Here is a 24,620-nt window from a genome sequence, read left to right as displayed (position 1 = left end):
GGTCATTTCCAAAACTCCTTCATCTTCCTCTCTTAAAACCTAGTTGCCTCATGGTTTTGGCATCTTTTCAGGCTTGTTGGCTGTTGGTGAAGCACCCACCAAGAGGAGAAAACGCTGAGAGAAGAAGGGAGCCACTTTTGAGATTTTAAGTATTTTTTCTCTGTTTATTTGCTAAGTCTTTCTGCATAGCTGAATCTGCAGCAACTGAACTGGCTTGAACTGACAAACATGCTACTTCTTTCCCAACTTACGTTTGTCCAAAGAGCTTTCTACCAAACTCATAACACACCTGTACTTTCTAACCTCTTAACCCCATATTGTAATCTGAACTCACTCCGCCCATCAAGCAAACTGCTAGTTACCCTAACCAAATCTAATAACCTAGCTGATGACTCCCTCTTCTCAAATACCATGGGTAAACACTGGAATCAACTTCCTACCGAACTTACTTCCATTGCATCCACTATTCTGTTTAAACAAAACTTCAGAACATACCTTAAAAGCCACTGGATGTGTCCCTGCTCTAATCCTGATTAAATGTTGATTCCCTAGTTAACCCTCTTTTCTCTCCCTATTCTGTTGTGCCTCCTCCTATCTCCCCTAAGCTTCCTTTTCCACCTTACGTACTTCTCCCACATATTTCTCCTCCTTATTGGCTATGACTCTTTTCCAGAAAACATGTATCTCTTATAACTCTACTCTCTCTCTCTATTGTTGTTTCTCTTTCCTTGGTCTTACACTTTCTCTACTTGCTGTTAAAATAAGCAATAATGTTTAATATGATGTTATTTAGATTGTCTAGAAAGTTAAACTCCTTTTCTCTTTTGGTAACAATGAACATTTCTCTTTCCTTGGTCTTACTTTTTTTTCTTGTTTTAAACTATGTATTAATATTTATTATGATGTCATTTAGATTGTCTAGAAATTTTTAAGTCCTATTCTTTTTTGGGTAACAATATTCATTGTCTAAGTCCTACCAGTCTGTAATCTGTTATTTGTGCTCATGATATATCTCTTATCTCTATATGTGGAGCTTTTCTCCCCGGGCCTCTGCTGAAAATGGAAGTATATCCAGTTAGACTAGCCCGGTTAATAAATGTAAAATAAATAAAAATAAATAAAATAAATAGCTGTCTAGTTTGAACATTTTCTGGCTTGTTAAACTTGATTTCTGCATTAGTAGCTGTATTTAGAGCACAACCAAAAGTTGTTTACTGAATTTCCTGTTTGCACTTAATTTTAAATCGTTTTTTCTCAAAACTTGCATATTTTCTCTCTTTGACCTAGCACTCTTGTGTGGGATCATTTACTGCACTGTTATAACTTGATATTACCTGTGAACCTCTGCTATCTCTGAAAAAACAAAAACAAAAAAAAAACTTGCTTTTTTCCCACTTTTCTGAGATTTAAAAAAGTTCAGTTACAGGATTGCTGTTTCCTGAACTGTTTGTAAGTTTCTGTGAGGCCATTTTTGCTTGGGTTAAAGGAAAGTCTCTCTGTTGATCAGTGGCAGTGAATAACATTGAGCAGCTTCCCTGCCCCCCCGTAGGAGTCGTTACTGACTTGAAACTGTAGTTTTATTGGCCAACAGGGGTCATTTCCAAAACTCCTTCATCTTCCTCTCTTAAAACCTAGTTGCCTCGTGGTTTTGGTGTCTTTTCAGGCTTGTTGGCTGTTGGTGAAGCACCCACCAAGAGGAGAAAATGCTGAGAGAAGAAGGGAGCCACTTTTGAGATTTTAAGTATTTTTTCTCTGTTTATTTGCTAAGTTTTTCTGTATAGCTGCCTAGTCTGAGCATTTTCTGGCTTGTTAAACTTGATTTCTGCATTAGTAGCTGTATTTAGAGCACAACCAAAAGTTGTTTACTGAATTTCTTGTTTGCACTTAATTTTAAATCGTTTTTTCTCAAAACTTGAATATTTTCTGTCCTTGACCTAGCACTCTTGTGTGGGGTCATTTACTGCACTGTTATAACTTGATATTACCTGTGAACCTCTGCTATCTCTGAAAAACAAAACAAAAAAATCTTGCTTTTTTCCCACTTTTCTGAGATTTAAAAAAGTTCAGTTACAGGCTTGCTGTTTCCTGAACTGTTTGTAAGTTTCTGTGAGGCCATTTTTGCTTGGGCTAAAGGAAAGTCTCTCTGTTGATCAGTGGCAGTGAATAACATTGAGCAGCTTCCCGGCCCCCCGTAGGAGTGGCTACTGACTTGAAACTGTAGTTTTATTGTCTGTTTTGGGTCTATTCCTGCTTCTTTCCAGCCCCTGCTATCAAGCACGCCTTAACGTGCTTTAGCGCGATTTAGCACGGAGTTGCCACTAGAGCAGCATCGGGCAGCGCCGGTTTAACAAGGTTAAACTTTTTCTGGCTCCATAAAGTCTGTTCTTCAATTTTTCCCTTATAACTGCTCTGTTAGGAACCTAAATAGTTTACACCTTTACTAAAAAGCGCAGCACTTGTTCCTAATTGCTTTTTCTTCTCAAAAAGCTCAGCACTTGTCTTAAAAGCATATCCCTTGTCTTATAAGCATTTTCTTTGCAGGTCAAGCACTCCTATATTATACAAATCCCACACTTGCAAAATCCCCCAGGAGTGCCCACTTCCCTGCTAAGCCCTCTACTTTTCTGTCTCATACCAACTCATAATTCTTTCGAGCATGTCGAAGGGTCAGATGCTGGCGTCCTCTCCTGCCCAGTTGGTGAATCTGGGAATTCTGAGGCAATGTTACAATTGCTTCATGTACACGGACAACCCTCTCCTCCTCCCACATAACACTAACACTTGCGAGAGATGCAGCTATTTAGCCAAACTGGAGGCTGAGCTCTCTCAACTCAGGACTGGCAAGACTAGGCAGGAGGAGAAGGCAACTGCACACACCACAATACAAGTCTCACATAACTCAACCACACCACTGAATCAAACACATAAACACACTAATACATACTCGGAGGCTCTGAGTAAAAATTTACCTAAACAGCAAAGGCCTCCAAAGGAGACACCTTAGCAACTGCAAACTCAAGACACCACACAAACAACACATAAAAAACAAAATCAATGTGCAAAGCAGTCACTGCCCTCAAGGCCAAATACAACACCAAACATACTTGTCATAGGTGACTCCATAGTCAGAAACACTGACGTCCCACTCACCAGGCTGAACAAGGAGAAGGTCATGGTAAGCTGCCTATCGGGTGCTAGAATCCGCCACATAACACAAGCACTCAGGTCACTCCACGGCAAGTACAAGTATGACACAGTCATTGTCCATGCTGGTGTGAACGACCTGAGACGTACCTCCCTGGACTACATGAAAAGAGACATAGAGGAGCTCTCTGATTCTGTAGCCCAGGCAGGTATGACCCTGACCCTGAGCAGTATCCTTCCTTCACCACAAATGATGCCACAATATAGTGACAAGATGATCAGCTTCAACAATTGGCTTAATTTCTGGTGTCATTCAAAGGGGATCCAGTGTCTGTCTGCTTGGGATGACATGCTTGATAAGCCACGCTGCTTCGCAAGGGACGGCTTGCACCTGTCACCCCTGGGATTCCGGATATTGGCTAAGGCTCTTGCCACCCCCATAATGCCTTTTTTAGGCAAGGCTCAAATTCTAAACCTACCACCCTAGAAAACAAAAAACGGGAAGAAACTAAGGGTAATGCTGCTCAATGCCAGAAGTCTAAATCTCAAAATGCACTTTTCGAGGCCCTTCTCAGTATGGAGAACATCGATGTCTGTGCTGTGACTGAAACCTGGTTCAAGGCTCCTGATAGCACCCCGGCACTATCAGGTTTTACCTCATATCATGCGTTCCGGTCCCAAAACCCGGACCATACCACAAAAGGAGGGGGTGTATCCATATTCATCAAGGATACCCACACCTCCAGGTTGGTGGCTACGCACGAAGCATCGGAAACCATCCAGGTGCAATTAACCATAGGCAAAACTGCTCTACAATTTGTAGCATGCTACAGGCCACCCTCTCAAACTCAGGAAACCCATACAACCTTCCTGAAGACACTGGAGGGTATAAATGTATCACCAAACACCATCATATTGGGTGACTTCAACTACCCTAATATAGACTGGGAACATTACTCAAGCCCCAACTTTCTAGCCCAAAGGTTCCTGGAGTTCATAAATTCAAATGCCATGGAACAACTAGTCACCATCCCCACAAGAGGAGAAAATATACTAGATATGATCATCACAAACATGGGGACAAAATGCTCCACACCGGAAGTATATCCCTCTTTGGTGAGATCAGATCATAAACTAATCTCACTAGAAATCCACATCCCGCCCCCACCCCAAACAAAAAAGACCACAGTGAAGAACTTCTCTAAAGCAAACTTCACACTTCTCAAGACAGGTGTGGTATCCTTCAAGGCCCCCGAGCCAATGGAAACCACAACCCAAGCTGTGGAAGCCCTTACAAATGCCTTCTATGAACACCTTCAGGACTGCATGGATCAGGCAATCCCAAATAAAACCAAGACTTTTTCCACCAAGGGCAAACGTCCAGTCTAGTGGACCCCAGCCATAAACAAACTTTACAATAAGAGGAGAAAGCTATTACATGATAGAGCAAAATCCCAAAAAGGGAAGGCATCTTTGATCAGTACTAGCAAGAAACTACGATCCCTCATAAAATCATCAAAGGCCAAATTTGAGAAAAAAATTACCATAGATTCAAAAGACAATCATAAGGCCTTCTTCAGCTATGTCAGAAACCTGGGTGGAAACTCCCAGATATGCTCAGAATTAGTCCAAAATGATACAAAAATCACTGAGCCCACAGACATTGCCAACATACTGGCAGACAGGTTCAGCGCAAACTTCACCCCCCTCTCCCCCCCAAAAGGAGAGATAACTATCCCAACAGAGTGTGGCCTCCCAGACATCTCAAATGCGCAGATGAAAGCTGCTCTCTCTAAAGCTAAAAACACAGCATCAATGGGACCAGATGGTGTCCCCGGCTGTGTGCTACATGAACTCAATGAAGAACTAAACCCGCACATAAGGCAGCTGTTTAATCTTAGCCTTACCACAGGATATGTGCCCAAGGAGTGGCATACGGCAACTGTGGTCCCACTCCACAAAGGTGGTGCCTCTACGGATCCTGGTAATTACCGCCCCATAAGCTTAACAAGCCTGGTCTGCAAAGCTATGGAGAGGGTCATAATGGAACTCATAAACAAGGACATAGGGGACTTGCAGACCTTGGACCCAACCCAGTTTGGCTTTGTCAAGGGCAGATCTTGCCTTTTGAACCTGGTCGACTTCTTCGAAACAGTTTCCAAGGCCATTGATGAGGGAAAGGCAGTCCATACAGCCTACCTTGACCTTGCAAAAGCTTTCGACACAATACCCCACTCGGGTATCATAGAGAAACTTACCAGCTTAAATGTAAACCCATATGTCACAAGATGGGTTGCAAACTGGCTAAAGGACAGAACCCACAGGGTTAGAGTTGCTGGAGCCATGTCAGACTCCAAGCCGGTTACAAGTGGTGTCCCACAGGGCTCAGTCCTTGGCCCCCTATTGTTCGGCATCTACTTCTCAGAAGTACAGGCAAACATAGGAGGACTATGGCTGACAAAGTTTGCAGATGACTGCAAACTGGGTGCCATAGTGGAAAGTACATCGGACACAGACATCCTTCAAAGGGGGTCTCACGGAAACTGATAGCTGGTGCCAGAGCCATGGCCTGAAGTTAAACGCAAAAAAGTGTATAGTCATACCCTTCGGGAAAAACAAGGTAACCCCAAGCTACCATATAGGTGGCAACCCACTAAGCACAGAAGAGGTTATCAGGGATGTGGGTGCCCAGGTTGACAGTGGCCTCTCGTTTGACACTCACATTGCTAAAGTGGTTCGAAAGACCTTCTACATTGCCCATCTGATCATGAAGGGATTCACATCCAGATCAAGTGAGGTCATTGTTCCCCTGTACTCTTCACTTATCAGACCAATGATCGAGTACAATGCCCCATTCGAGATGTATCTCACCCGACACCTGCAGCAATTGGAGAGACCCCAAAAGTTCCTCACCAAAAGGATAAAGGGACTCCAAAACCTGTCATATACTGCCAGACTGAAGAAACTCCAACTCTATTCAGTTGCATACCGTCTGCTCAGAGGTGACCTGTGCCTGACATACAAGGCCATGACCAACCCGGAATTAATGGACATGCTCCACCTCAAAAAAATCCAAATCCACCAGAACCACTAGAGCAAGTGACTTAAACCTTAGCACGGATATAAATAGGACGTGCTGGAGGGATAGATTTATCACCCAGAGACTCCCCATGCTGTGGAATAAAATCCCGGTCCATGTGAGGCAGAGCACCTCGCTGGCTCTGTTCAAGAGAAATCTTGACCGGTGGATGGGAGATCGTAGGTTTACCCCGGGAATCATCTCTGTGTCACTGCTGGACAGAGGCACAACAAACTAATGGGCACATTATTTCTAACATAAGGGGTGGCGTAAGCCACATAACTTTGGGCTAGGCTTATAAATGCCCTAGGGCAGATAGCCTAGTATAAACCTATGAACCTATGAACCTAAGTGTGACTGGACTGTTTGTGTGTGTGTGTGTGTGTGTGTGTGTGTGTGTGTGTGTGTGTGTGTGTGTGTGTGTGTGTGTGTGTGTGTGTGTGTGTGTGTCTGTGGTACTCCTATTTTCGGACAACTTTATGAAACATTATATTTAAGAAGTGACATAGATAAACAGCTAGTGATAGCAAAGAAAACAAACCACCCTAACATTTCTTTCAGAGAGGCATCATAGTCTTAATCACCAATGTACTGACCGGATAAGTAGGGAGGAAAGTACCACAAATATATTTTAAAAGATGTGAGGTGGTAACTGGTCTCTGTTTTTAAATAGTCAGACTTGCCAGGTGTTAATTGAGTCTGCACGTGATATTTTTACAGTACTATTGTTACATTCGTCCACACTAATTGTATGCATGATGTCACTGCCTAACATGAATGTCATGTCAATCATGCCTCATTTCATATGCAACCTTTCACGCCAATCACCAGAGCCATGCCCACTCCTGTGCAGAACTGAAGGTGAGCCAGTACACTACACTATCGCCCAAGATTTGACATAAATAATGAAAGATGATTTAAATCTCATACATAACAATGTACACTAACCTGTAGCATCCTTCAGTAGGCTTGTAAGCATGTAACAGAATGTCTTACTGGAACCATGTTTTTGTGTGAAGCAGACCATTGTTTCAATTGAGCCAGCAGGAAAACCTACCCAGTGTCTGAGCAATAAAACATGGCCATAATTGGTACCACATTACAGCACCAGGAGGTGAAATGACAACTCCGGTTCCACAGCCCCTCGACAAACCTAATTCTAAACTTATTGTCACTAGTCACAAAAGGAAAACACAATAAATATTGTATAAAAATGCCTAACTAATAACCCACACTAAAACCCTCAATGACCACATCTTCTCAGTTGAGCTAAAATCCTGCAGAGCAAAGCAAAAAGAATGCGGTAAACCTCCTAGAAAACCAGACTCCCAAGCAATCGGGAAAAAATAGTCATTTAGCAATGTAAATAACACCCCCCCCCATTAACACAAACACACCAATGCACACACACTGAAATTACTGCACACTCAGAGTGCAGGAAAAGTAGCAACCTGTAAAAACTCAAACCTATAATACAAAGCTTTACACTATATAAACCAGGCCACAAGGAAATAAGAAATACATCAAATACATACTGTCCAATTAAATTTTTCTAGTAATGAAACCAAACACAAGAGATGCCATCAATAACACACAGTTTAAATCAGAATCTCCCAAACATAAAAAAATGTCCACCTACCTGTAATGTCCAAGTGTGCAGTCTAAACAAGTCCCATTAATTTGTCAAGCAGCCATGTCCTACAAAGCTGACTGCTTATCCATATGACTTGAGAGACTCTACAGAACCACCAAAACAGCAGAAAATTGCCATTATCTGTAAAATTTACTCAAAAATTCAAGTCACCTATAGCAAAATCATGACAGTCATTTATTATCCCACTGCCAATGACAAAAAGTAAAATTATTTAAAAAGTAGTACTTTTTATTAAAGTTAATTTCTGGCTTTGTAGCCAGCTAACCTCTTGTCCAACCTTCCCTTGTGATTGTGAGTTCCATAAGTGAGTGGAATTCTGTAGAAAATGATGCATATATTTCATAAAACAGCATACCCACCCTCAAACAACTAAGCTAAGCCTTGTCTCACCACATGATGCATCCAGACAATATATAACATTACTACTTTGGAATGAATGCATGAATAGATCACACTGGTTAACACATTCAGATAAATACATACATTGAAATGCATATTACATTTTTGAAAGTCACTACAAAGCCAGAAACCAATGCACTTAGCACCTCATCAACTTGGGTATGACCATTTTCACCTGTGCTGCCATCCATTGTTTAACCCAGTATGTCCAATATCAAAAACACTTAACAGGAAGCCAAGGATGACTGTTTTAATTTTAGAATAATTAACATGCAAACCAACTGACTCAGGCTTCTCTTACCACAAACTGAGAATCATACAACTATTTTTTATATATTTATTCAACATTTTAGTTACTATAATAAATGTTCATAGGTTTATTGGTTCATAGGTACGTACTAGACTATTGGCCCAAGGGCCTACGTAAGCTTAGCCAACAAGGTTCCCTGGCTTACGCCACCCCAGAAAGTTATTTTCCTGTGCCACTGTCGAGCAGAGCCAGAGAAATGAGCCCCAAGGTATATTTCCTATTTCCCATCCACTCATCAAGATTTTTCTTGAAGAGTGCTAATGAGGAACTTTGCTTGACATAGATGGGTAGCTTGTTCCAGAGTATGTGAAGTCTCTGGGACAGGAATCTATCCCTCCAGCCTGTCCTGTTTACTGTGGTGACAAGGTTTAGTTCCCTAGAGCGTGTAGCTCAGAGGGATCGGGATTTCTTTAGGTGAAGCATGTCCAACAGCTCTGGGTTTAACACATATGTTAGGCAGAGATATCCTCAGAGTAGGTGATATGCTACAGAGTAAAGCTGTAGTTTTTTGAGGCAGTCAGTGCATGGCATCTGTTTGAGGCCAGAATACCTCTTTGTGATGTACGTCTGTGGCCTTTCCAGCTGCTGCAGATGTCTTGTGTGGTACATTCCTAAAGGGGCATTGTACTCTACAATGGGTCTAATGAGTGTTGGGTAGAGGGGAACAATGACCTCTTTTTTCCTGGATGAGAACCCTGTTGTGATGAGGTGTGCCATGTAGAATGACTTCCTGACCACTGTGGTGATGTGGTTATCAACAGAGAGACTACTGTCCACCTGGGTCCCAAGGTCTCTTATCACACATTTGGTGTTAAGTAGACTGCTGCCTATGTGGTAGCTTATGGGTACAGAGTTTTTACCAAAGGGGATGGCAGTGTACCTTTTGGCATTCAGCTTGAGGCCATGGCTCTGACACCAGGCATCTGCCTCAGCAAGGCCCTTCTGTAGGATGTCCACATCATTTGGGGACTCAGCTATGGCTCCTAGTTTGCAGTCATCTGCAAACTTTGTTAGCCAGAGAACTACTGTGTTAGCCTGTACTTCAGAGAAGTAGATACCAAACAGAAGTCGTCCCAGGACTGAACCCTGTGGTACTCCACTTGTCACTGGTTTGAAGTCAGATTTGGAGTCTGCAACTTTTACAGTGTGGGTTCTGTCAGTGAGCCAGTTGGCAACACATCTTGTGACATAGGGATTTATACTTAGTTTAGGGAGTTTAGCTATAATTCCAGAATGGGGGATGATGTGAAAAGCCTTGGCTAGGTCAAGATAGGCTGTATGAACCACTTTAACCTCGTATATGGCTTTGGTGACTGCCTCAAAGAAGTCGATCAGATTCAGGAGGCATGATCTGCCTTTCACAAAATCGAACTGGGTGGGGTCCAGAGTTTGGAGGTTACCAATGTCTTAGTTTATGAGTTCCATGATGATACGTTGCATGGCCTTGCAGTCCAGACTTGTCAGGCTAATAGGGCAATAGTTCCCGGGATTGGTGGTGGCTCCCCCTTTGTGGAATGGGATAACTGTTGATGTGTGCCATTCAGTGGGCACAAAGTCTGATGTGAGGCTATGATTGAACATGGTGCTTAGGTGGGGAGCCAGTTCATTCTGAAGTTCATGTAAAACGTAGTCTGGGATGTTGTCTGGTCCCATGGATGCAGTGTTTTTAGCTTCAGAGAGTGCAGCTTTTACCTGTGTAGTTGTGATTACAAGGACTCTGCATTCTTCCAGTATAGATATGGGCCCTTTAGGGGGTGAGAGGGGGGTAAAGTTAGCACTGAACCTATCTGCCAAGATGTTGGCAATATCAGTTGGTTCTGTAATTTTCATGCCATTGTGCTGTAACTCAGAGCAGAAATGGGTGTTGCCATTGAGAGTCTTGACATAGCTATAGAATGCTTTGTGGTTGTCCTTTGAATCAGTGGTGATTTTGTTTTTATAGCTAGCTTTGGAGGATCTTATAAGGGAGCTCAACTTCTTACTGAGGCTGACCAGGGAGCTCCTCCACTCATGGGATTTTACTCTCTTTTGCAACCATTTCTTCCTTCTGTTGTACAGTTTGTTTATGGCAGGGGACCACCAGATTGGCTTCCTTTTTTTGGAGGATAGCATATTGGTTCTGTTTGGGATCGCATGATCCATGCACTTGTGTAAGTGCTTATAGAGTGCATTTGTGGGGAAGGCAGTGGGTGTGCATGGGCCATAACACATTCATCTAGAGGTTAACACACCACATATGGGCACACGCAAGGCTATATTCCACAGGTACGTGTATACAGCTGCTAGATAACTACTTCCTTGTACAACACTCTGCAACCTGGACGAAAAGTGCTCTGATATTCTGCAGAATTTAATTCAACTTCTTGGAAAATTACAAGACTGTTACAAAAACACTACACAAAAGCAACATGTCCTAAGCATACTTCCAATACTGTGGCAGCAAGAGTGTAGTCAGGAACACTGTATATTGAAGTACATTTTGTGAGCATGCTTTCCGAACTACTCTTCAACAAACCAATATTACAAATGTTTGTGTTGATGTCTACAACATTGCTGTGCACATAAGCTTGCTTTACAAAGAGTATTAAGAGGAGGAAAAGAAAAAGGTAGCCACTGACACAACAGCTAAGAAATACGAAAATAATCTTTCAAAAAATTTAAATCAAAATACAAGGGAAATAAAACATTCCAAGTACAAAGGGAGTTTCTGGCTACCCTCTTGGTGGGCATTCGAGGTCCACAGCTCAGCAAGGACAATAATTTGCACATTGGTCTGGAACTTTTTTTCTTTTGAAGTGACACATTTCTTGGTAACAGGCAGTTTAAGAGCTCTTCATTATTGGACAATCAATTTTTCCCACTGGAATATTGTAACATGAACACAATATTTGTTTTGATGAACAGCTACTACTGCTTTGCATGTAGGGTTCCAAAATATTAACAAACAGACCTTCCCGACCATGCAGTTAGGTATACCTTAGGTCACTACACCACAGAAACTTTAAATGCAGAGAATATACCTGCTAGGTCCAAGTGTCAAGACTATAACCCCAGTAAAACAGTTAAATGTTAAACAAGTGATATGTAAACAATTCCCGTTACACAAGTAACAATTTTAAAACCAGGCTACAGAGTGACAAGTCTATGAAGGCATTGGCTTGATAAAAATATGAAGACAAATCCATTTTTCTAAACTACAAAACAATCCAATGAATCAGGTGATGTGTTCCAATGAAACCCTTCAAGTAGTATTGCACTGTTAGAGAACTCACAAGAAGCACCCCCTTCATTTCCACCATTAATAGCCGAAATACTAGCTAGGTGGAGAAAAGATTTGTGCTTTGGGGTAAGCAGAACAGCTTCAAACTTCGGTTAATTTTTTTGCTAAAGTGCTAAGCCAGACCAGTCCTCTAAAGAGTCAAGGGGCAAAAAAACATGGCATGGTTATCCTAGGTAAACTGTAGTAAATGCTAGATGTGTTCTAGAGCTAATGGAAGTAGTGCTAACCACCCAGAAAAAAGGAAGGAAGTGGGGGAAGAAAAAGACAATTGCTACCTTTGCAGCATTTTGGAGACCTAAAATTCTACCTTGGGATTCCAGTGTAAAAAGAACCAAATACACATTTTCACCAATTTTGCAAAAGGGTAATGACTAAAATGCAAACAAACCATGCAGGAGTTCAGAGCATCAACTCAATGCTCTGAAGAGATGCATTCACTGATCTCCATGCTTCCGAGATGTCTGCAGAACAAGGTCACAGGTATATAGTTTAAGACTGACAGATGGTGTCATAAATATTGATTCAGCCCAAGTGGCTGAAAGCTCATCTATGTAGTTCATAGACATTGAAACCATGCTGAAATAAGCCTTTTCCTATCACAATGGCACCAGCTAATCATAAAGCACTCTAGCTCCTTCAGTGTGGTTCTTTTCACACATTGCACAGAACTCCACCATTTGCCTGTTCTACGCATACTGAAGACCATCCCCAAATGGATACCAATGCAGAGATGCAGTAAAGGCTTGCTTTATATTAGGCCAGTACTCAACATCATTCTAAAGTGCGCAGAATGCAGTGGTTCTAAACTTTTCAAGTAAATCTGGACTAGAGTGCAGCAAGCATAAACCAGAAAACTGTGCATTCCCCCCTTAGCACCCAAGTACATAGCTATATGTTTAAATAGATAACTTAGCCTTCTCAGGAAGTATATGTTGTTATAACATTCACCTCATTACAACTTGCCTCCAGCAATTTACACCAATGGTAAGAATTGTTATATACATGTAAAGCTTGCCCTTCCAAAAGGGAAGAGACCATATTCAAAATAAATTAACAAAGTACCCTTTCTATGTCAGTCTTGGTCAAAGTCATATTTAAGGCAACAGCCATATTTTTTTCGGTGGGGGGGCACTAGGCTAACTTACTCAAAAGGCACTCGAAGATTTAGAGAAAAATAATTTACACTTATGAGAAATCTACGCTAGAACCCTGGAACAAATATAAATTACTTCAAATTTTAAAAATCCTGTGTCAAAATATGTGCTGCCAGGGCAGTGCCAGCTTACAAAAGTAAGCGATAAGAGTAAAAGAAAAAGCAGACATTTTAACTGGAAACTGTCATCATATTGTTTTTGGAAGGATTTGTGCGACCAAACAGTACTTTCTTGCAGGACAGCATCTGGTAAGTGTTCACACGGGTTGCTTCATAGAGCACGCAAGTAGAGCCATCCTCTCCAAAGCAGTATGAAACTTCATATGAGTCAGCCCAAAGGGTCAGTTCACTTGGCAAAAGCCGATGTAAGTGTTGTCTGTCCAGACCAATGTTGCTAGCCACCTTGCTAATGATTGGGTCCATTTTGATTTATCCCAATGCAGCAGTAGCCTGATCCTTTGTCCGGTCTGTCAGGAAACCAGTGGTGCAAATAGTGTTCTATAAAAACGAAAAAAAAAAAAAAAAACAGCAAAAGACTGAGAGCTGTAGTGCTTGGTATTTGGTCTAAACCGTAACAACTGCTTGCTACATTGTAGCAAGCATTTTGTTACAGTTCCATAGTACTTTCAATTTCTTCCTTTTTTTTAACTGTAACAAGATGCTTGCTACGATATAGTAAGCAGTTGCTGCGGTTTAGACCACACCGAGCGCTACAGCTACAGCGCTCGGTCTGAGCGCCATTCCTCTCAACCTCTTGGAGCAAGAACTCTTCACAAAGCCATCAATAACGGGGGCAGACATGACCAAAAATATGGCCATTTTTTAAATATTACTCTTAAAAACAGATAAACTGATAGAATAAGGTTTTGCATTTGCACTGATTTTCTGAAGGACATGAAGTATGAAACTCAAAGTCTGTCATTATTTTCGGACTTTTTTAGGTGCAAACGCACACTTTTACAGGGAAAACAATTATAGTATAATATGCACTAAATGCTACAATGCAAAAGGTACGTGAAACACCATAAGAAATATTTTAAAAAGTGGAAGTCCATGAACAAGAATCAAACAGAAAAGGTCACACAAAACATTACAGATTACAACATTTTCCTGCCTTTTAATTGTTGGTCTGCATAGCGGAGATCAAGTAAAACGAAAATATATCCAAGAAGACAGTTCAGTTCTAAGTGTAAGCTTTGCAAAGTAAGTAGTGGCATGAGTGACTGGTGCTTATAAAATGTAACAAACCCAAATTACTATCTCATTTTGTTCGTCTCCTTCCCACAGACATCAGGCCAACAAAACCCTAATTTATTATGGTTCACTTGCTCCCCTTAACAACTAATAGCTGGACTGCGGCAACCAGTGCCTTTGCTTATCGTCGGATTTACTTTGATTTTGTTACCATTGTATAAATTTTAGTACGGCTCACTATACAACATAACTCCAAAAGAGCAAAGCAGGGAACCCAAATCTTGAGTGTCTTAATCCAGAGGGAAGTAAAACAAGACTGGAATACAGGTTTGTGCACCTTTTTAAAGAAATTTAATACTGTGGGTGGGATAGTCACAACGTCATTAGTGATGTCACAAACAGGGAGGTGATTAGCTAAGGGGGTGGCAGTGTTTTCAGCTTCAGTCCGAGGTAGAAGTGTGATTTTACAAACGAGATAGTGTCCCTTTAAGGAATTTTTAGTAAAGTCCTGAAAAAGCATCACTTTTCTTGCTGTTGAATTGACACTGTCTCTCCACAAGGAGACTCCATGACATAGTTTGCCAATATTTATTGATAGCCTTTATTTTCATTCATGAATGGATCTACTATGTCACCAGCTATGCATTCAAATGGTCCTGCTATTATAGGCAAAGGCATACGACAAATTCTAAATTTAGAACTTGATGCCACTCTCTGAAACTTTGGACATGCTAAACAGAAAGACTGTATTTCTTTCCTAACAACAGGCCAATAACATTTATCTATCTATTTATCTACAACCCAAACCCTAGTCTCTTCCATAGGTTCATAGGTTCATAGGTTCATACTAGGCTATCTGCCCTAGGGCATTTATAAGCCTAGCCAGAATGTGTTTGGCTTTCGCCACCCATTTTAAATTTATTTTGCTATGCCCTTTTTTGAGGTTAGTATACTGTGCCTCTGTCTAACAGTGACACAGAAGTGATACCCGGGGTAAACCTACGATCTCCCATCCACTCATCAAGATTCCTCTTGAAGAGAGTCAATGAGGGACTCTGCCAAACCTGGACTGGGATTTTATTCCAGAGTGAAGGGAGCCTCTGGGTTATGAATCTGTCCCTCCAGCATGTCCTATTTATTTCAGTGCTGAGGTTCAAGTCTCTTGAGCACGTAGCTCGATGAGATTTGGATTTTCTGAGGTGCAGCATGTCCATTAATTCTGGGTTGGACATTATGTCAGGCACAGATTGCCTCTGAACAGGCGGTATGCCACTGAGTAGAGCTGGAGTTTCTTTAACCGGGCAGCATATGGCATCTGTTTGAGCCCTTTGATCCTCTTGGTGAGGTACTTTTGGGGTCTTTCCAGTTGCTGCACGTGTCTGGTAAGGTACATCCCAAAAGGGGCATTGTACTCAATTATGGGCCTGATGAGGGATGAGTAAAGAGGCACGATGACCTCCCCTGATCTAGATGTGAATCCCTTCATGATTAGGTGGGCTATATAAAATGTTTTTCTAACCACTTTGGCCACGTGGTTGTCAAATGAGAGATTGCTATCAACTTGGGTCCCCAGGTCCCTAATTACGTCTTCTGTACTTAATGGATTACCACCTATGTGGTAATTTGTGAGCACTTTGTTTTTGCCAAAGGGGATGACTATACACTTTTTGGCATTTAGCTTGAGGCCATGGCTCTGGCACCAGTTGTCTGTTTCTATGAGGCCCTTTTGGAGGTTGCTTGTGTCAGCTGGAGAGTCGATTATGGCGCCCAGTTTGCAGTCATCTGCGAACTTGGTCAGCCACAGTCCTTCCGTGTTGGCCTGTACCTCCGAGAAATATATACCGAACAAGAGCGGTCCCAGGACTGAGCCTTGTGGGGCACCACTTGTAACTGGTTTGGAGTCTGACATGGCTCTAGCAATTCTAACCATGTGGGTTCTGTCCACAGCTATGCATTCAAATGGTCCTGCTATTACAGGCAAAGGCATACGACAGATTCTAAATTTAGAACTTGATGCCACTCTCTGAAACTTTGGACATGCTAAACAGAAAGACTGTATTACTTTCCTAACAACAGGCCAATAACATCTATCTATCTATCTATCTATCTATCTATCTATCTATCTATCTATCTATCTATCTACAACCCAAACCCTAGTCTCTTCCATCCTCGGATAAGTACTAAAAATTTAAACTTTCTGCTAGCATTGTATGTGTTCACGTATAAAGCAAGCATTTGACTTTGGCAAAAATAAGAAACAGTTCCTCAGTCTTTCATATGTCTGCAGTAACTTGTAGATTTTTACTTGACTTTTCCATATCAGAGTTATAAATCCAATTTAGACATTGCAGTTACTTTCTTTGAAATCAGGTTTATTTTTCACACTTAGACTGCCAACACAATCTCTCTGGGGATATTTTCAGAATTTCCTCTCTAAATCCATTATTGAGGCACAACTCTTAATATTCGAGACAGAACAGCTGTTCCTTATTAGCTTCTCCAAATGTTTCCAAAGAAGACTGTATATCTGCCTTCTATCACACTTCCCATAACATATAGCTTGGGCTCAGTGGTGCCATGGATTTATATTCTCCCATGGTTCTCATAGTGTTCATCATTAGTCTAGCAAAGACTACATTGCACAATGGACACAAACTATCTCCAATTTATGAAGCAGACTCCCTTTTTGGGGCACATACATTCTAGTAGCCTGACCATAAATATCTTCAACTGGTGATAATATGGCAGATTTTTATTAAAGAATACCACCAGGATGAAAGGAGGCAGCTGACCACTTTGTAGAAAATCCATTTATTTAGTGCTTTTGTCCTTAGTAAAAGAACTTCATCAGAATACTGAAAACACACATAGCTCTATCTTTTATACCTAGCATGCTGCTGATGTTGGTTAAACAGCTGAAAAATTAATATCTTAAAGGGATATGTCCCAAACTTTCCACATATAAACAAACATTCATTTCAACATACCAAATTGTTAAGAACATGAAATGCAAGGCTCAATAGTCAAACCCACCCCCATAGACAGCACAAGGAACAAGAAACTAAGGGTGATGCTGCTAAATGCCAGAAGTCTTAACCTGAAGATGCACGCACTCGAAGTTCTCCTCAGTATGGAGAACATCGATATCTGTGCAGTGACAGAAACCTGGTTCAAGGCTCCAGAGAGCACCCTAGCACTACCAGGCTATACCTCATATCATGCTTTTCGGCCCCAAAACCTAGACCGGACCACAAAAGGAGGGGGAGTTTCCATATTTATCAAGGATATCCACACCTCCAGGTTAGTGGCATTGCACGAAGTATCGGAGACCATCCATGTGCAACTAACAGTGGGCAAGACTGCTTTTCAGTTTATAGCATCCTACAGACCACCCTCTCAAAGTCAGGAATCCCGCTCGGCTTTCCTGAAAACATTGGAGAACATGAAGATCTCTCCGAACACCATTATATTGGGCGACTTCAACTACCCAAATATTGACTGGGAGCACTACTCAAGCCCCAGCACCTTAGCCCAAAGGTTCCTGGAAATTATAAACTCAAATGCTATGGAACAACTAGTCACCACTCCCACAAGAGGGGACAACATACTAGACCTGATCATTACCAACATGGGGACTCTATGCTCCACACCAGAAGTATATCCCTCATTGGTAAGATCAGACCATAAATTAATTTCACTGGATGTCCGCATCCCGACCCCACCCCCAGCCCAGAAAACCACAGTGAAAAACTTCTCAAAAGTGAACTTCTCACTTCTCAAAAACAGAAGTGGAATCCTTCAAGGCCCCAAGGCCAGTGGAAACTACGGCCCAAACTACAGAATCCTATAAAACTCATTATACAGACATCTCCAGGAATGCATGGATCATGCTATCCCAAACAAAACCAAGACCCAATCATCCAAAGGCAGGCGCCCAGTCTGGTGGACTCCTGCCATAAATAAACTGTACAACATTAGGAGGAAGCTACTACATGATAGAGCAAAATCCCTAATAGGGAAGGCATCTCTGATCAGTACTAGCGAAACATTACGATCACTCATAAAATCCTCCAAGGCCAGCTTTGAGAGAAAAATTGCACAGGACACCAAAGACAATCATAAGGCTTTCTTCAGTTATGTTAGAAACCTGGGATGCAACTCCCAGACTTGTTCTGAGTTGATTCTAAACGACAAAAAATACACTGAACCCACAGACATCGCCAATATCCTGGCAGACAGGTTCAGTGCAAACTTCTCCACCCCCTCCCCCCCAAAGAGCAAGTATCTATCCCAGCAGAGGGCTGCCTCCCAAACATCTCAGATGCTCAGGTGAAGGCTGCCCTCTCCAAAGCAAAAAACACTGCTTCCATGGGACCAGATGGCGTCCCAGGTTGCGTCCTACATGAACTCCAAGAGGAACTAATCCCTCAAATAAAACAGCTATACAATCTCAGCCTCACTACAGGATATGTGCCCACAGAATGGCATACAGCAACAGTGGTCCCACTGCACAAAGGTGGAGCTTCTACGGACCCTGGAAACTATTGCCCCATAAGCCTGACTAGCTTAGTCTGCAAGGCTATGGAGAGGATCACCATGGAGCTCATAAACAAAGACATTGGGGACCTACAGACACTAGATCCTACCCAGTTCGGCTTTGTCAAGGGTCAGATCCTGCCTTTTGAACATGGTTGACTTCTTCAAAACAGTCACCAAAGCCATAGATGAAGGGAAGGTAGTCCACACAGCCTATCTGGACCTTGCAAAGGCATTTGACACAATACCCCATTCGGGCATCATAGATAAGCTATCCAGCTTAAATATAAACCCCTATGTCACAAGATGGGTCGCAAACTGGCTCAAAGACAGAACCCACAGAGTGAGAGTTGCTGGAGCCATGTCAGACTCAAAACCGGTCACAAGTAGCATCCCACAGGGTTCTGTCCTGGGACCACTCTTGTTCGGTATATACTTTTCCGAGGTACAGGCAAACGTGGGAGGACTATGGCTGACCAAGTTCGCAGATGACTGCAAACTGGGCACCATAATCAACTCTCCAGCTGACACAAACATCCTTCAAAAAGGTCTCACAGAGACAGATAACTGGTGCCAGCACCATGGTTTAAAGCTAAATGCCAAAAAAGGTATAGTCGTACCCTTTGGCAAAAACAATGTGCCCACAAATTACCACATAGGCGGAAACCCATTAAATACAGAGAAAGTTATTAGGGACCTGGGGACCCAAGTTGATAGCAATCTCTCCTTTGAAAACCACATTGCCAAAGTGGTTAAAAAGACCTTCTACATAGCCCACCTCATCATGAAGGGTTTCACATCTAGATCAAGAGAGGTAATCATGCCCCTTTATTCATCCCTCATCAGGCCATCATAGAATACAATGCCCCTTTTGGGATGTACCTTACCCGACACCTGCAGCAATTAGAAAGACCCCAAAAGTATCTCACCAAGAGGAACCAGGGTCTCAAACAGATGCCATATGCTGCTTGGTTAAAAAAACTCCTGCTCTACTCAGTTGCATACCGCCTACTTCGAGGCGATCTATGCCTGACATACAAAGCTATGTCAAATCCAGAATTAATGGACATGCTCCACCTCGGTAAATCTAAATCCCTTAGAGCCACACGCTCGAGGGACTTGAACCTCAGCACAGAAATAAATAGAACTTGCTGGAGGGACAGGTTCATAACCCAGAGGCTCCCTTTGCTCTGGAATAGAATTCCAGTTCATGTGAGGCAGAGCACCTCACTGAATCTCTTCAAGAAGAATCTCGATAGGTGGATGAGGGATCGTAGGTTTGTCCCAGGGATTACTCCCGTGTCACTATTAGACAGAGGCACAGTAAACTAAACCTTAAAAAGGGCACAGTATACTCAAATCAAGGGGTGGTGTAAGCCATACAGAATCAGGCTAGGCTTATAATTGCCCCAGGGCAGATAGCCTAGTATGAACCTATGAACCTATGAACTTATAAAACTAAGGCTGATTTTAGTCTTAAGATAGGACTGACTGATATATTTTCATTTAACCCAAGGTTGATAGTAGCATTTGTTCACAGTTGTCACTGAAGCTCCTTGAATTGAAGGTGTCACCTGTGGGTTGACCTCCCTGCCCCCCCCCATCCAATTGGTCAATAATAATAAATTTGAAAAATTGGTCAGTAAACTTCTGAATGGGCACAAATGGCCCCCATGGCCACCCCCTTCTTTTCTGAACTTTCCAGGCTTCCAAAAACCTTATGATAGCAAAATACATAGACTATCATACAAAAGCAGTTTTGGAAAACTATAAATACAGTTTCCAAGATTCTTGGGATTTTTTGACCAAGGTTTCCGACGACAAATTCAAAGCAGACACAATTTTTTAATGATAGACATCAAAAATGTATTTATTTGTTTTCAGTGATACCACACACGACAGGAATAGAATGGTTTTATCTATACTTCAATATACCAACCTAGAAAATGATCATATTCTGACCCTAAGGACTTTAATGGAAGTGGTGTTAGATAACAATTTTATCATCTTTGAACACCAACTATTCAGGCAAAAGGAGGGGGTGGCCATGGTGGCCGCTGGTGCCCCCATTTTTGCCAACATTGTACTGGCCTTTTGGGAAATTAACTATGTCATCAATTCTGAATTTGCAAAAAGTTGGACCTTATATGGCCGCTTTTTGGATGACATCATTATTTTTTGTAATGTCACACGTGAAAAATTAGACCAGTTTTTTTGAGTATATACACAACACGAACAACTTCTTAAAGTTTAATATGACTGTGAAGAAAAGATTAACTATCTTGATGTCACTATTAAGAAAAACAAAACTAAGACCAAATTCAACTCTACTATCTACAGGAAACCTATGTATTCCAATATGTTGCTACACTTCAGCAGTCAGCATCCCATCCATCAAAAAAACTCTTTAGTGAAAGGGCAGAGTGTACGCTTGGCATGAATGGTATCTGAACATAGTGAATTTGAGGTTCAATGCAACATTTTATGACATGTTAACAAAAAGAGGGTACCCCACCCCTTCCTGAACAATGTATTCAATGAGGTAAAAGAGAAGAGGACTGGGGGTTACTACCTACCATTATTAGGGGCGCATAGGCAACAAATGACTGCAAACAACACAACTTTTATTGATGAAAACAAAATGTGTAAGGCATTAATTTTAACATACATTAGTGATATCACTGACATCAAAAAAGTGATATGAAAAAATTGGAGAGTCTTTGACACTCAACCAGAATATAAATTCTCAAATCTAGGTGATTAGGATTTTCCTCTCTCTTCCCCCCTTGGCTGACCTGGTGTGACTTTGTTTGAACTCTACAGTTCCCTACAAAACGGTGTCTACAGGACTGCAATCTGTTTCTCTCAACATTTAAACAGATTGAACTCTACAGTTCCCTAAAAACGGTGTCTACAGGACTGCAATCAGTTTCTCACAGCATTTAAGCAGATTGAACTCTACAGATCCCTACAAAATGGTGTCTACAGGACTGCAATCTGTTTCTCTCAACATTTAAACAGATTGAACTCTACAGTTCCCTACAAAACGGTGTCTACAGGACTGCATCTGTTTCTCTCAACATTTAAACAGATTGAACTCTACAGTTCCCTACAAAATGGTGTCTACAGGACTGCAATCTGTTTCTCTCAACATTTAAACAGATTGAACTCTACAGTTCCCTACAAAACGGTGTCTACAGGACTGCAATCTGTTTCTCTCAACATTTAAACAGATTGAACTCTACAGTTCCCTACAAAATGGTGTCTACAGGACTGCAATCTGTTTCTTTCAACATTTAAACAGATTGAACTCTACAGTTCCCTACAAAACGGTGTCTACAGGACTGCAATCTGTTTCTCTCAACATTTAAACAGATTGAACTCTACAGTTCCCTACAAAACGGTGTCTACAGGACTGCAATCAGTTTCTCTCAACACTTAAACAGATTGAACTCTACAGTTCCCTACAAAACGGTGTCTACAGGACTGCAATCTGTTTCTCTCAACATTTAAACAGATTGAACTCTACAGTTCCCTACAAAACGGTGTCTACAGGACTGCAATCTGTTTCTCTCAACATTTAAACAGATTGAACTCTATAGTTCCCTACAAAATGGTGTCTACAGGACTGCAATCTGTTTCTCTCAACATTTAAACAGATTGAACTCTACAGTTCCCTACAAAATGGTGTCTACAGGACTGCAATCTGTTTCTCTCAACATTTAAACAGATTGAACTCTACAGTTCCCTACAAAACGGTGTCTACAGGACTGCAATCTGTTTCTCTCAACATTTAAACAGAGTAGTTTACACACAAAACGCATTTGTTAAGCTTTCACTTACAGTGCTTTGTAATTAAGCAGGTCACCATATTGGTCAGCCATAGGGCTCTTTGTTTCTACTTGAGTGGTTGCCTCCTTCCCCTGTAACTGCAGTAAATTGACTCTTACATTAGAGCTGCAATACGTACCTTATAGCTTTAGGACACCTTAGGAAACCTTGGAAACTGCAATAGCCCCGCTACATTCGCCCTCGCTATGCTCGGGCTCTCTTCGCTCCCCTCCCGCCCCAGTACCTCTAAATTTATAGTACTATAGCCACTCCCCCACTTTCTAGATCCTATCTGCTGTCATCTGGGATAATTCCACCCACCCCTATTCTACTACCTACATTTAATAGCACCTATTAGCTTTCATCTGGCATTCTCCCATCCTCCCTTCCAGTACCTTTACCTCACCACTCTATCTTCTGGTGTTGCATCACCAGGTAAAACAGTTCCTTCACTCACTAGCTGAATCACATATAATGATATACTCCTCTTTACTACCCCTCTTGTTCACACCCCTCTTGTTCACATCATACCTCCTTACCTTGTATGAAAACCAGTTTCTTAGGGGATTTCAGGTCCCAAAAGGCCATACTATCACCCCAGCTGTAAATCCTTCCACCTTCAACCATACTTACAGTACCAGATCCTATCCAACATCTTATTCAGTCTATCAACATCTCAACCCCAGGCACATTAGCTCTGGATCCAAACACTACCACAAACTAATAAACAAATTCCTGAAGTTCATCACCAAGTATAGACTCAACCTAATACTTGGCGGTGATATTCACCCCAACACTGGCCCACTCACTTCAGATACACATACCCCCTCTACTTGCAATCTAAGCTACAAACCTACAATTAATAGGCCAACTAACTCTCTCCTAGTCTGTCATCTCAATATTAGAAGCATTAATAACAAGGTACATGAATTGCATGCACTTCTGGATATCTACTCCCCTGAGATTCTCTGTTTATCTGAAACCTGGTTAAAACCTAACACTAAAGACAATGAAGTGTTACCACCTGGGTACAACATACACAGGCTGGATCGTGATTCGAGGAAGGGGGGTGGGGTAGCTGTACTCTATAAATCTGAGTTGAATGTCACCATAGATGTAATTCAACCTCCTCAGATTAATAACTCTGAGATTCTTGCCACCAAATTGCAACTTAATAAAAATAAATGCATTAATATCATCTGTATGTACATTTCCCCAGGTAACAATATATCTACATTTGAAGATATCTTGCACTGGTTATCATGTCACTACCCCCAAGAAACTCTTCTACTTGGAGACTTTAACATAGACAGGGGCACCTGTTCCTTATAATCCCCAACCACCCATATTAACCTGCATGCATTTACACAAATCATATCCACCCCTACCACGATAGGTAAACCCAACCAAAAAGAAAGTATACTTGACTGGGTACTCATAAACAGTCACCCCCAACTGTACACCTCTGGTACCCTCCTTAATGGCCTAAGCGATCACCTTCTCACATATGTAATTAAACACAAAACCATTAATTCCCAACAACCCTTGCTCAGAAAGGTTAGAAACAATAAAAACTTTGACCCTGCCAAATTCCAACAAGAACTAAACTCATGTAATTGGTCTATTCTAAAACACCTCCCCTTAGAGGAAGCAGTAGCATACTTTAACAACAAATTCCTTGAGATCCTTGATTTGCATGCACCTGTTCGTTCAAAGAGAACCAAGGCAAAAACTGCACCATGGCTTTCTGTAGAGTCTAAACTCAAAATTACCCTTAGAAACTAAGCATGGGCTTTATGGCGTTCTTCTAAAGACCCTCAAGATCACATTAAATACAGGCAATCCAGGAGCGAAACCAAAAAATCAATTTTACAAGACAAAAAACAATACTACTGTAATTTACAGACAGTAAATCAAAATAACCCTCAGAAGTTTTGGGCAGGTTTAAATAATCTACTACATCCTGGACAAACTTCAACCCCAATCCCTGCTGCTACTATTGATAAAACCCCTGAAGATGTTTCTGATAGTTTTAACCAA

At 41.6% G+C, this 24,620-nt stretch overlaps 1 pseudogene; it reads right to left on the bottom strand.

Annotated features, from left to right (window-relative positions):
* Positions 1 to 13,190: 13,190 nt before the first annotated feature.
* LOC122789716 lies at positions 13,191 to 15,238 on the bottom strand (annotated as a pseudogene).
* Between the last annotated feature and the right edge of the window lie 9,382 nt (positions 15,239 to 24,620).

Source organism: Protopterus annectens, chromosome 15.part0 (genome assembly GCF_019279795.1).
Source record: "Protopterus annectens isolate FY-2018-M chromosome 15.part0, PAN1.0, whole genome shotgun sequence".
NCBI lineage: Eukaryota > Metazoa > Chordata > Ceratodontiformes > Protopteridae > Protopterus > Protopterus annectens.
Note: the sequence above shows the minus strand (reverse complement) of the source record. Positions and strands in the feature narration are given on the sequence as shown.